Source organism: Bombina bombina, chromosome 5 (assembly GCF_027579735.1).
Source record: "Bombina bombina isolate aBomBom1 chromosome 5, aBomBom1.pri, whole genome shotgun sequence".
NCBI lineage: Eukaryota > Metazoa > Chordata > Amphibia > Anura > Bombinatoridae > Bombina > Bombina bombina.
The window spans coordinates 31,357,665-31,371,302 of NC_069503.1; the positions used below are offsets into that span (position 1 = coordinate 31,357,665).

General features: G+C 35.2%; 1 pseudogene; it reads right to left on the bottom strand.

Annotated features, from left to right (window-relative positions):
- Positions 1-11,031, bottom strand: part of LOC128659756 (zinc finger protein 721-like) — a 96,488-nt pseudogene extending 85,457 nt beyond the window's left edge.
- Between the last annotated feature and the right edge of the window lie 2,607 nt (positions 11,032-13,638).

Here is a 13,638-nt window from a genome sequence, read left to right on the forward strand (position 1 = left end):
AAAAATGAGTTAAAACATACCAATGGTAAGTGCATAAGCAATAAAATACAATAAGATGTGGATCCACACTTTCACAAATTGAACAAAAATAAAATCTGTTAAAAACGCTATAAATTTAAAAACTCCAATGATTGTATGAGAAATAAGACTCCAATGGGTGGAAAGGAGACCTAATTAGATTGACTTGCAAGTGTTAACTTGTGAAAAAGGACATGTGTGATTGTGCTATATCAACACTTATAATTGGTGTTGATTCTGTGATCAAAAATAGTGGTCAAAGAAATGGTGAAAAAAACGGATTGCAGTCCAGAATAAAAATTTCAAAAATTGTGCGAACTATATGTGAAGAAATATTGAAAAAAATGGAAAAAAATTAGAAAAATAAAAATGTGAAAAAATGTGAGAAAAAAAGAAGAGAACAAAGTCAGTACTTGTAATCCAAAAACAGTGTCCCGTATTTAGTCTAGGTAAAGGGATCCAAAATAAAGTCAGAGAATAATTGTGTGCAATATAAATGTTTGGAAAAAAGGAAACCTTATTTTCCTGGTGGTGAGATTTTGTTTGTGGTTCCTGATGGTGAGAATCCAACCGACGGTCTTTAGGTGACTCTCAGTGGGTGGACTGAGATTCCTATTCCTGGTGGTGAGAACTTGGCTTGCTGGGCTCCATGACGGTACTGTTAAAGATCATGGGGAAGAGTTATTAGAAGATGATTTCTTGGAGGAGCAATTGCTTTCCCCATATAAAATATACAATGAGGACCATTGTCAAACATTACCATGGGTATATATTGATGGTTGTTCTTACCATGCCACTATTGAAAATGAGCACAGATTAGTCGCTGGCATTGGTATAGTTTAGGTGAATGGATTCCCAAATATTTCTGTAAGTTTCAACATTGGACCAAGATCCAGTCAAGTTGCAGAACTAGCTGCTGTTCTCAAAACCATTGAGATGGCTATTGAACAAAGTATTCATGAATTTGTGATCATTACTGACTTAAATTATGTGAGTGACAGTTTTGTTGAATACCTGCCAATTTAGAAAAGAAATGGCATGCAGAAAACTACATCAAACCAATCAAACATGGCAAGTTGTTCTAAGAAATTGATAAGTTAGTGGTGTCCAATGGTTAATCCATACACTGGAAAAAGACCAAGGGCTCCATGTACTAAGCCGTCAATTCATCCGTCATTTTAGACGCGGATAAACTCGCCGTTACTCGCCGCGGGCGAAATGGTGTCCGCTGTCACTATGTACTAATAATCCCCCAATAAATAGACAAGTCTAGCCCGCCGCGAGCAGTGGCGGATTATTGATAAATTTGACGCCTCGCTCGCCGCGACTAAGCTGATGTACTTAACTTTCAGTTGAATTGTCTGGCCAATTATTAACACGTGACATGCAAGGTGTCACGAACATCATAGTAGTCGCGGGGAATAGAATTTTGCTCCTATAAAAGTTCAACTTATCTAAACAACTTTATTATTGTTCAAAATTTTTTGAAGAGTGATAACAGAGCGTTATTTTTGTAATATTTATTTACAATTTGGATATGGCTTCATCTGGATCTGATAATATATAAATATTAATATAAAAATAATTATAAAGATTGACAACTATACAATACAAATTTAAAATATAGATTACTCTTTAATTACAGTCGACAAATTTGGCGCAATTTATGTACATGGAAATGAGAGACAAATTAGACGCCAGTTATGCTGTACAATGCTGATATTACTGCTTTTTATATATGTCTAGACTGGCGTCTAGATTGACTTTCCTATTGTTTTGTACCTTGCCCGCCACCTAAAAGGTGGCGAGGCAAAAATAACGAGGTGGGAGCGGAAATTGTAGTGAGCGGACAAATAGATTTTTTAGTACATTCGTTTTTGGCGAGTTGGTGGTCAAATGTGTCTAATTACAGTGAAAAATGGAGAGGTAGCGAGGTTTGGCGGATAAGTACGCTCGCAATTTTAAAGATGCGAGTTTGAACATAGTTGACGACTTTGTACATATCAGTTTGCGAGTTTTGACGCGAGATTTGTTGCGGGTAGCTCGCTAACTGCTTAGTACATGGAGCCCCAAGTGTCATTCCAGGATTCTATGTCCTGATAAGGAAGGCAATGATCTTGCAGATTCTTAAGCCAAACAAGAAGCCATAACTGGAGAACTCCTTAATATTGATCACTTAATGGGTGCAATTCAGGTAGAAGCCATTACCAGTAACCAGGCTAAACAACAGAGTGAGCCTAACCTGGTACAATGGAATCAGGATTCTCCTAGTGAGGACATGATCACTAGTCAAAAAGAAGACCCCATTGTAGGCATCTTCTATAAACACATAGAAGATCCTGAAAGCAACCCCATCTCAAAAGATGATTGTATTGGCAAGGAAGATCTTAGAATATTAATGAAGTCCAGATCCCAATTCAAGTTACAGGATGGTTTGTTAATAAGAACCTCCAAAACTGGTATCCAGCAATGGTTTGAACCTACCAAGTTCAGAGGTCTAATGCTTCAACATGCCCATGATGCTCCCACATCTGGCCATCGGGGTGCCAAACTCACATATGAAATATTGCATGATTACGCCTTCTGGCCATACATGTTAAAAGATGTTCAAACTTACTGTCAAGGTTGTTTAATCTGTCGAGAGTTCCAACCCACTGCACCAACGCATAGAGCACCATTGCAGAAAAGGGGGATGGTCATGTCATGGTCAGATATACAAATTGATTTTATTAGTCCAGTAACTAGGTCATAAAGAGGTAAAAATACATGTTGACAGTGACATGCCTATTCACTAAATAGGTAAAATGCATCAGTGCACCTAACAATAGCACTGAAACATGCGCAGCATTACTCATCAACCACGTGTTTTCCAGATTTGGTTTGCCCCAGAGAATCGAATCCGAACGGGGGACCCACAAAATGTGGACAATACTAGGGGTCAAAAGACAGCTCCACATTGCATATAGAGCTGCCTCAAGTGGTGGTGTAGAGCGTTACAACCAATCCATTGTGAAAATCCTCAAAAAGTTTGTTAGTGAAACGAGTAAAGACTGGGATGTAAAACCACCTCTAGTCTTAATGGCATTAAGAGCAACTCCAAGTAGTGCTATCAAAATGTCACCTTTTGAATTGATGACTGGAATAAAAATGGTTCTACCTCAGCATCTACTGTACCGTACATCAGACCAGAACTTGATAAACGCTGCCAATACGCATCAATAATATGGAGAACCTAAGGAAACACTTTCAATATGCATTTGCTCAAAGGTACTTAGAGACAGCTGCAACTACCACTACAACCTATTATGATCTCAAATTGTCCAAAAAGGAATATGAAATAAATGATAAAGTTTATCTTTATAACTTAGGAAGAGATCAGGTTAAGGAGAAGAAATGTCTCTCATCATGGAAGGGTCCTTTTGTCATTACTGACAAAATATCTCCAGTGGCCTATAAAATAAGGATCCCCAAAAATGATAGTTTCATAGATAAATGGGTCCATATTAATCAGTTGCAAGCGTGCCATCCCAGGTCCCAACTACAAGTTATAGAGGGAGAATGAAGTGTCATATCCCCACATACACTAAAGAAATAATGTAGTTTAAGGATACCTAGCTAATGAGCATAGGGGCTCAAAAATAATGGACTCTCTGCATAGAAGACTGTCTATGATGCATACTGTTAATGTACTCACCAAATACCAATGACTGTAAGCCAATTCCAATACATGTGTTCTACATACATAAAAAATTGGAAGGGGGATTAAGACAAAAGAATGTGTTTATATATGAAGCCATATTTTTATCAGATATTTCTATAAGGTTACAATTCTGATGTCAGGAATTGACTTAAAACCCATGTAATCTGGATACACATCTCAAAGCTCAATGCAGACAAGATGTCCCAAAAACATAAAAAGAGAACATTTGCTCCCTAGCTAAAAGTACAAACTTCAAAACATTCTTTACCTCACCACTTAATGAGATTAGATCTTTTCAAACAAAGATAAACATGGTACCCAACTGTGGTGAGGGGGACACCGAGTCTGTAATCAGCAGTGGGAAGAAGCTCAAAATCCCAGGGAAATGGTAATTAGCACAGACCAGTTAATTGCCCCTGAACCTCAGATACACATCTGTATTGCTAGCTAAATAGAAAATATATGTTGTATTGTGACTTTGAAATTAATTGAAAGTACAACTTGTATAATATTAAATATTAACAGATAAATATGGGAGATTGTCTAATATTAGATGGGTATTTACTAAACTTGATAGGTGGCTATTTTAGTCAGTCTAAAATGTTTAACTGTGTCAAAATAATAACCTCTGTCTCTCTTTATTTTTCAGACATATAGTAACAAGATGTCCTATGAATATGGGTCATAAACAAGATTAAACAAAATTCATGCATTAAACATTTATTAGAAATATTAAATATACTGTATTCATGTTAAGATACAATACCAGGATATTGAATGCTATAATTCCGTGAAGAAAAATAATTAACAGTATAAATTGCTATTAATATGATTACTGAAAATATACTTATGTCTGGTATTAAAATGATCAGAGAAAATAGCACTATATGGTCCTATGAATATTAAACACATAGTTTATTAATATCAAATTATAGTGTACATATTAAAAATATACAAGAATCTGTATTTTCGGTTAGCAGTATTGAAAATGAAATTGTTTGTTTTTGTCATGTTGCCCCTGTTGTTGCAATACGAGAATTACAGTCCAAAGATTTGACTGTTAACATAGATGCGTTTCCCTAGTAACCATGCATTACCAGTGAACCAATGGAGTCACAAGCTTTCGTTAAGGGCCTAGCCAATTCACCAATGATGGAACAGAATAAAAAAAGGGTGGGGTTACATCACATGATTTAACCCCATGCATGGAGATAGTGTGGGCGGTCTTTTCTGCTAAGCTGGTGACTGATAATTGCTGTCTGGAACAAGGTCACTATAAGTGAAATTGGGCTACCTTTTCTTATCCACATTGCAAAATACTTCTTTTGTTTGCTGAAGTGAATTGGACTTATTGAGAAATTCTGGAAGCTGGAATATTCATTGTTATCTGGTAAATTATAAGAGGTTGCTAAATATAGGTAATATTTAAAACAAATACATTCATTATTGCTACAATCAAACTGCAGTTAACAGATTTAAAAAGGTACTTTGTATTTTAGCTGCATTCATAATTCTGTGTGGTTTAAAACTACTCTTTTGTATGTTAAGTAATTTATTTTTGCATATATATATATATATATATATATATATATTAGAATATATATTTTAGAATTTACTTAATTGCTGCTAAATAATTTATTTCATCTCAGATAACAGCATAGAAATAGACTGGCAAAGTGTATTGTTCTATTGTTTAACTAATGACTGTTAAAGTTAGTGGCTCATATCTTGGAATCTCATTGTGGTATTTTAATGAAATTCACCTGTGAATAAGGTTAAATAAATAAGGTAACTTTTGTGATCTTTGCATAGCATATTATAATAGTTTAAATGTGTATAGTTCGATTCAGGTCTGACTTTCTATAAATATATTTCAATGTGTCTATAAATTTTAACTAACATAAAGAATTTAGGATTTTACATTAATTTTATTGTTTTGTATATGCATTTTTATTGGAGGTTTATTTGGTGGTGAATGGTTGTGTAAACTGGTCAGTATAAGGATGGATCTGTATATTCCTGCGTGGTGTTTGGATTCTATCACATATATAAGAGAAGGTGCACATATATAGAGGAACAAAGGACAGCAGGAGAGCTCTTCTAATCTGGGGCTTTTATAAATGGGATTTAGAAAGTATTATTTACAATATGATCCTTTTTGATGCTTCTATTTAGAGAGTTTGTCCTCTTTAGAATAATTGTAAAAAAGTTTGTACACTGTGTATATAAAATGTAGCTGTGTGTAAATATTTGGTGTTTTGTGATACCCGACTTCAATAAAAAAATCTTTTTTCCACTTTCATGAGTTTTCAGATTACTCATATATGTAAAACTTTTTCAACACTCTGTACATGTGAAAGGCTTTTCTCCTGTGTGAATCCTTTCATGCTTTTTCAGATCACTCTTTTGTGTAAAACTATTTCCACACTCTGTACATGTGAACATCTTTTCTCCTGTGTGAATCATTTCATGATTTTTTAGATAACTCATATGTGTAAAACTTTTTCCACACTCTGTACATGTGAAAGGCTTTTCTCCTGTGTGAATCATTTCATGAGTTTTCAGACTATTTATTTGTGTAAAACTTTTTCCACACTCTGTACATGTGAAAGGTTTTTCTCCTGTGTGAATCTTTTTATGAATTTTCAGATAACTTATATATCTAAAACTATTTCCACACTCTGTACATGTGAAAGGCTTTTCTCCTGTGTGAATCCTCTCATGAGTTTTCAGATGACTCTTTTCTGTAAAACATATTCCACACTCTGTACATGTGAAAGGCTTTTCTCCTGTGTGAATCCTTTCATGTTTTTTCAGACTACTCTTTTGTGTAAAACTTTTTCCACACTCTGTACATGTGAAAGGTTTTTCTCCTGTGTGACTCCTTTCATGATTTTTCAGATGACTCTTTCCAGTAAAACATTTTCCACACTCTGTACATGTGAAAGGCTTTTCCCCTGTGTGAATACTTTCATGAGATTTCAGATGATCCATTCGTGTAAAACTTTTCCCACACTCTGTACATGTGAAAGGCTTTTCCCCTGTGTGAATCCTTTCATGTTTTTTTAGATCATTCTTTTGTGTAAAACTTTTTCCACACTCTGTACATGTGAAAAGTTTTTCTCCTGTGTGATTTCTTTCATGTTTTTTCAGATAACTCTTTTCAGTAAAACATTTTCCACACTCTGTACATGTGAAAGGCTTTTCCCCTGTGTGAATACTTTTGTGAGATTTCAGATGATCCATTCGTGTAAAACTTTTCCCACACTCTGTACATGTGAAAGGCTTTTCCCCTGTGTGAATCCTTTCATGTTTTTTCAGATCATTCTTTTGTGTAAAACATTTTCCACACTCTGCACATGTGAAAGGTTTTTCTCCTGTGTGACTCCTTTCATGTATTTTCAGATCACTCTTTTGTGTAAAACTTTTTCCACACTCTGTACATGTGAAAGGATTTTCCCCTGTGTGAATCCTTTCATGAGTTTTCAGACTACTCTTTTGTGTAAAACTTTTCCCACACTCTGTACATGTGAAAGGCTTTTCTCCCATGTGAATATTTTCATGCTTTTTCAGATCACTCTTTTGTGTAAAACTATTTCCACACTCTGTACATGTGAAAAACTTTTCTCCTGTGTGATTCTTTTCATGTTTTTTCAGACTACTCTTCTCTGTAAAACTTTTTTCACACTCTGTACAGCTAAATGGTTTCTCCCCTGTGTGGGTCCTTTTATGAGCTATAAGTTTTGTCATTTGTGTAAAACCTTTTCCACACTCAGGATATGTGTTTGGCTTCTCACCTGTGTGAATTTTGTGGTGTACTAGGAGACGAGACTTCCATCTAAAGCTATTCTCATATTCTGTACATTTGAAAGGTTTCTCCTTTGTATGAATCATTTGGTTAGACTGTAGACTTTTCTTTTCTTTAAATTTTTTTGAAAGCTTGGTAAATGTTTGTGGTTTATCCTCTGGGATAATCATTTCACTAGATAAGGCATAAATCTGGTCCTCTTTTTTGATGACTAAATTACTCTCTGTACATAATGATTGCTGCTCAGTTCCTGACAATTCATCAACTTCTTTAAATATCTGCTGTGATTTCCCAAATGTTTGTGAATAGTCATTAGTGTCTAAAAATGATGGAGCCTGTGGTATCATTCTGATGCTTCCTGTAGTGAAGAATGCAGATGAATTTTTCACATGTTTGTCTACATAAAAATAAATGAAATAAAGATAAATAATATTTATTCTTTATAATATAATCCATCTTAATAAAAAATCATATTATTCTTTTAAAGGCAACAAAATGTCTTCTGTTTTGTGTTTATTTTTAAATTTATTTACATGTAAATCACAAATTAAAGAATGACCACAAAGAATATTGCATAATTTTCTCAGCCAGGGAACAAGTACATCTGTATTCTGGTCAAGAGAGGTGGCATCCACCATCCTCTTTTAACATTGAACAAGCATTTGCACATACAGTCCTGCACGGCTAATGCTTAACAAGTTGGGTGAGAATATGATGTCTTAATTATCACAGACTAATAATCAGTTTGAGATGTTTTGAGAGGGTAAGAAGCAGTAATTTTACAATACTTTTAAGCTTTCAGCTGTGGTTGTTTAATTTATATAAACAACCAAAAACTTTATTAGTTTAATAATATTTACTGCAAAATTAAGCACACAAATCAGGGGTGGTTCTGGGATGGGGAACACTCACTGGGAAGAAGGTAGTCATTTAAGTGTAGTTATGGGTGTTCCATGAGTGAGCTCAGGGCAGGGGAAGGTAGAGTTGCAGGTGTTCTGAGTACAGAAGTCTGAGGGTGAGGTTAGGCAGTTAGACATGATCTGTCTAAAAGGACAGAGTGGGAGTTGTATTTTTTACCCTTCTTCTTATCCCAATGGGAGTTGCTCCTTCTTTATAATGGTCACTGACCAAAAGGTGCAGATATAAATATAATAGTTTATATTTGTGTAATGAGTGATTTATTCTATTTCCCAGTAATTAAAGTCAGCATAATATCTATTTTACTCACCTAACACATACAAGTTCATGCTGATAACATTCTCCAATGTCTGTGCTCAGGAAGAAGGTTCCCTTATTCACTCCAGTTACATCAATACCTGATATTTCTCAGTGCTCTGGCCATGTCTGTAAAAAGTATATTAAATGGTTTAGACAGATAATAATAAATAATGGTTCTGATTAACTGTACGTATGGTATAATTAAAGGCACGCATAACAATTCATGTGATACAGATCAGCTGTTTAGGTTATTACATATGTGCTATTGATTCGGCACAAGCATTTAGTACAGTTAACACTGTGTGGGTTATAATTGCCCCTTAAAAATAATATTAAAGTCCAAATTAATCTTTATGATTCAGATAGGGCATGTCATTTTAAACAACTTTCTAATTTATTTTTATCATCAAATTTGCTTTGTTCTCTTGGTAATGTTAGTTTAAAGCTAATCCTAGGAGGCTCCTATACTAATTTCTAAGCCCTAGAAGGCTGCCTCTTATCTAAATGCATTTGACATTTTTTCACATCTAGAGGGTGTTAGTTCATGTGTTTCATATAAATAACATTGTGCTCACGCATGTAGAGTTATTTAAGAGTCAGCACTAATTGCCTGAAATGCCAGTTTGTCAAAAGATCTAAAATACGGAGGCAGTCTGCAGAAGATTAGATACAAGGTAATTACAGAGGTTAAAAGTATATTTCTATAACAGATAAGGAGGCAGTCTGCAGAAGATTAGATACAGGGTAATTACAGAGGTAAAAAGTATATTTCTATAACAGATAAGGAGGCAGCCTGCAGAAGCTTAGATACAGGGTAATTACAGAGGTAAAAAGTATAATTCTATAACAGATAAGGAGGCAGCCTGCAGAAGCTTAGATACAGGGTAATTACAGAGGTAAAAAGTATATTTCTATAACAGATAAGGAGGCAGCCTGCAGAAGCTTAGATACAGGGTAATTACAGAGGTAAAAAGTATATTTCTATAACAGATAAGGAGGCAGCCTGCAGAAGCTTAGATACAGGGTAATTACAGAGGTAAAAAGTATATTTCTATAACAGATAAGGAGGCAGTCTGCAGAAGCTTAGATACAAGGTAATTACAGAGGTAAAAAGTATATTTCTATAACCGTGTTGGTTATGCAAAACTGGGGAATGGTAAATAAAGGGATTATCTATCTTATTAAACAATAACATTTTGGGTGTTTACTATCCCTTTAAATATGAATCTTCCCAGATCTATACAACATAATGGTAGAAAATCTATTTATGACAGGGGCCATATCACAACTTTACAAATATATTATTATCTTTATTTTCTATCGTTTATATGAAACAATATTTTATCCCGAAAGAAATATTAAATATCATTTGTTTAAATATAAGGACATTGGATACTGCAGTATTGGTATTGTACTTCCTACTAATTCTCACTGTCAGACATTTTGTCATGTGCGCCACCCCCAGTCCTTTAACTTCTCTTGGTCAATACTGAGTTGTCTTAAATCACAATGCAATGGGGTATGAGAGAGGCAGGCACTAAAATGTTCATTTAAATTGCTATCTTAGATATAGAAAATAAAAGGAAGAATTTGTGTTCACGTAGAGGGATAACATAATGAGATGTTCTTTTGACAAATTCAGTCCATTTAAAAGAACCATAACATATAGAATTACAAAACCACAGGTGCATAATAAAAATACAATACAATAAAACTTATTATGAATTTAAAAGAGCAGTAGATTGTTTTCTGATAAATGTAGTTCTGCACCTGTACCATGTGACAGCTATCAGCCAATAACAGACTCCTGTACCATGTGACAGCTATCAGCCAATAACAGACTCATATGTTTATATAATGTGATCTCCTGCATATGCTAAGTAGGGGCCGGAGCCTCAGGTCATTTAAAAGGCTGTGTACAATTTAATAATGAAAATAAATTACAGACAGCAAACAGTTATTTTATATAAAAATAAAGCTAAAGGAGAAATTTCCCATACACTTTATACTATTTTATACCCCGGTAAAACAAGTCATTAGAAACAAATTAAAGGGGCAGCAAAGTCACAATTAAACTTTATTATTCAAATTTAAAAAAAATTCTAATTTCCTTCTATTATCAAATCTGCTTTCTTCCCTTGGGGACCTTTGTGACAAAGCAAATAATGCACTATGGTGCGCTAGCTGCTGATTAGTGGCACATACAAACCTCTTGTCATTGGCTCACCTTATATGCTCAGCTAGCTCCCAGTAGTACATTGCAGCTGCTTCAATAAAGGATACCTAGAGAATAAAGAAAATATCATAAAAGAAGTCAGTTGGAAAGCGGTTGAAAATTATTTGTTCTATTTAAATAATGAAAAGCATTTGGGTTACTTGTTATTTTAAGGGAAAAACAAATGTACAGGACACTGTCTCTTTAAATCTGTGATCATGTGACATAAACAGCAGCAGCTGAAGGTGCAGAATACACTTACTAAGGTCTTTACTAACAACAAGAATCAGTCACAGATCAGTGGCATAAACGTTCTGATGATAAACAGGTGCAGCTAATAGAAATAAGAAATGTATTATAAAATAACCTCATTAGAAATAAAATAATATGCAGATCACAAGATATTTATCATTAGATCAGTGATGAGACTGATACAACAGGGCCATAAGCTGAGTGATATTTATTACTGGAGCAAATAGCAGCTTCACACTAATATTAAATGACAATGGTTTATCTGGGCTCTACAGTTAATTATAAACCTATAGGGAAATGCAGGATTCTAATTGTCTGATACTTAATTATAAACCTATAGGGAAATACAGGATTCTAATTGGCTGATACTTAATTATAAACCTATAGGGAAATACAGGATTCTAATTGGCTGATACTTAATTATAAACCTATAGGGAAATACAGGATTCTAATTGTCTGATACTTAATTATAAACCTATAGGGAAATACAGGATTCTAATTGGCTGATACTTAAAAATCTATTGCTCATTGGATAACAGGAACAACACCCACAAGTGTATTATTGGTCAGACCTCCTCAAGCTTGGAAATATGGTTTGGTTCTGCTACAAACAATCATTATACAAAAAGCTATAAATCATTATCTATTAAATTGGGCTTTTAAATGAAAAAACAATGTTAAAGGGACATTGAACCCAATTTTTTTTCTTTCATGATTCAGATAGAGCAGCAATTTTAAGCAACTTTCTAATTTACTGCTATTATCAATTTTCCTTCATTCTCTTGGTATCTTTATTTGAAAAAGGAGGAATGTAAGTTTAGGAGCCGGCCCATCTTTGGTTCAGCACCTGTGTTGCGCTTGCTGATTGGTGGCTAAATGTATCCACCCATCAGCCAGCGCTACCCAGGGTGTTGAAGCAAAGATGGGCCGGCTCCTAAACTTACATTCCTCCTTTTTCAAATAAAGATACCAAGAGAATGAAGGAAAATTGATAATAGGAGTAAATGAGAAAGTTGCTTAAAATTGCTGCTCTATCTGAATCATCAAAGAAAAAATTTGGGTTCAATGTCCCTTTAAATTTATTAACACAGCATGACAAACATAGAAAACTATTTTTTTTTTTATTTAACCCCTTCGCGACCGAGGATGTGCCAGGAACCTTCTACAAAAAATACCCTTTAAGACCAAGGACGTTCCTGGCAAGTTCTCTGGTGTTTCAAGCAGTAGAAACGATCCTGATCACTTCCATGGTATTGCAGCGATGCCTCGATATTTAGGCTTCCTGCAATACCATTTTTTCATCCACCGATGCAGAGAGAGCCACTCTGTGGCCCTCTCTGCACCGTTAGCAATGGTGCCGATCGTTGGTGGGTAGGAGCTTTAGCGGAGAGGTGGGTGGGCGGCCCATCACTACCCGGCATCCGGTTCCTGTTTGTGCAATGAGCACATCAGGTGCCAGGAGCATGCTGGGGGGCCTGCGGGGGCATGCGCACAGCAACTACTGGCACCAATGTATCTGAATGGGAAGGAGGGAGAGGGAAAAAAATCTAAATGATCTGGGAGGGGGCAGCTACACTACAGAAAAATTTATATTTTATAAAAATAAAATAAAAACTGTTTTGGGGTGGACAAACTGGGTACTGGCGGACAGTTGCCAGTACCCAAGATGGCGGCAAATAGGTAGCGGAGCTATTTGGGGGGGGGATCATGGAGGTTGGGGGCTAAGGGGGGTTCATCACAGCTGAATAGATATTTAAAAAAATAAATAAAAAAAACAACTTTTTTATATACTGGCAGAGTTTCTGCCAGTTCTTAAGATGGCTGGGACAATTGTGGGGTGGAGAAGGGAAGAGAGCTGTTTGGGAGCGATATGCCAGGTGGTAGGCTGATCTCTACACTAAAGCTAAAATTAACCCTTCAAGCTCCCTACAAGCTACCTAATAAACCCCTTCACTGCTGGGCATAATACAAGAGTGGTGCGCAGTGACATTTAGTGGCCTTCTAATTACCAAAAAACAATGCTGAAGCCATACATGTCTGCTATTTCTGAACAAAGGGGATCCCAGAGAAGCATTTACAACCGTTTGTGCCATAATTGCACAAGCTGTTTGTAAATAATTTCAGTGAGAAACCTAAAGTTTGTGAAAAACTTTGTGAAAAAGTGAACTTTTTTTTTAATTGATCGCATTTGGCAAAATTTAGAAACTATTTAGCATGGGTGTTTTTGGTGGTTGTAGATGTGTAACAGATTTTGGGGATCAAAGTTAGAAAAGGTGTGTTTTTTCATCATATTTTATAATTTTTTTATAGTAAATTATAAGATATGATTAAAATAATGGTATCTTTAGAAATTCCATTTAATGGCGAGAAAAACGGTATATAATACGTGTGGGTACAGTAAATGAGTAAGAGGAAAATTACAGCTAA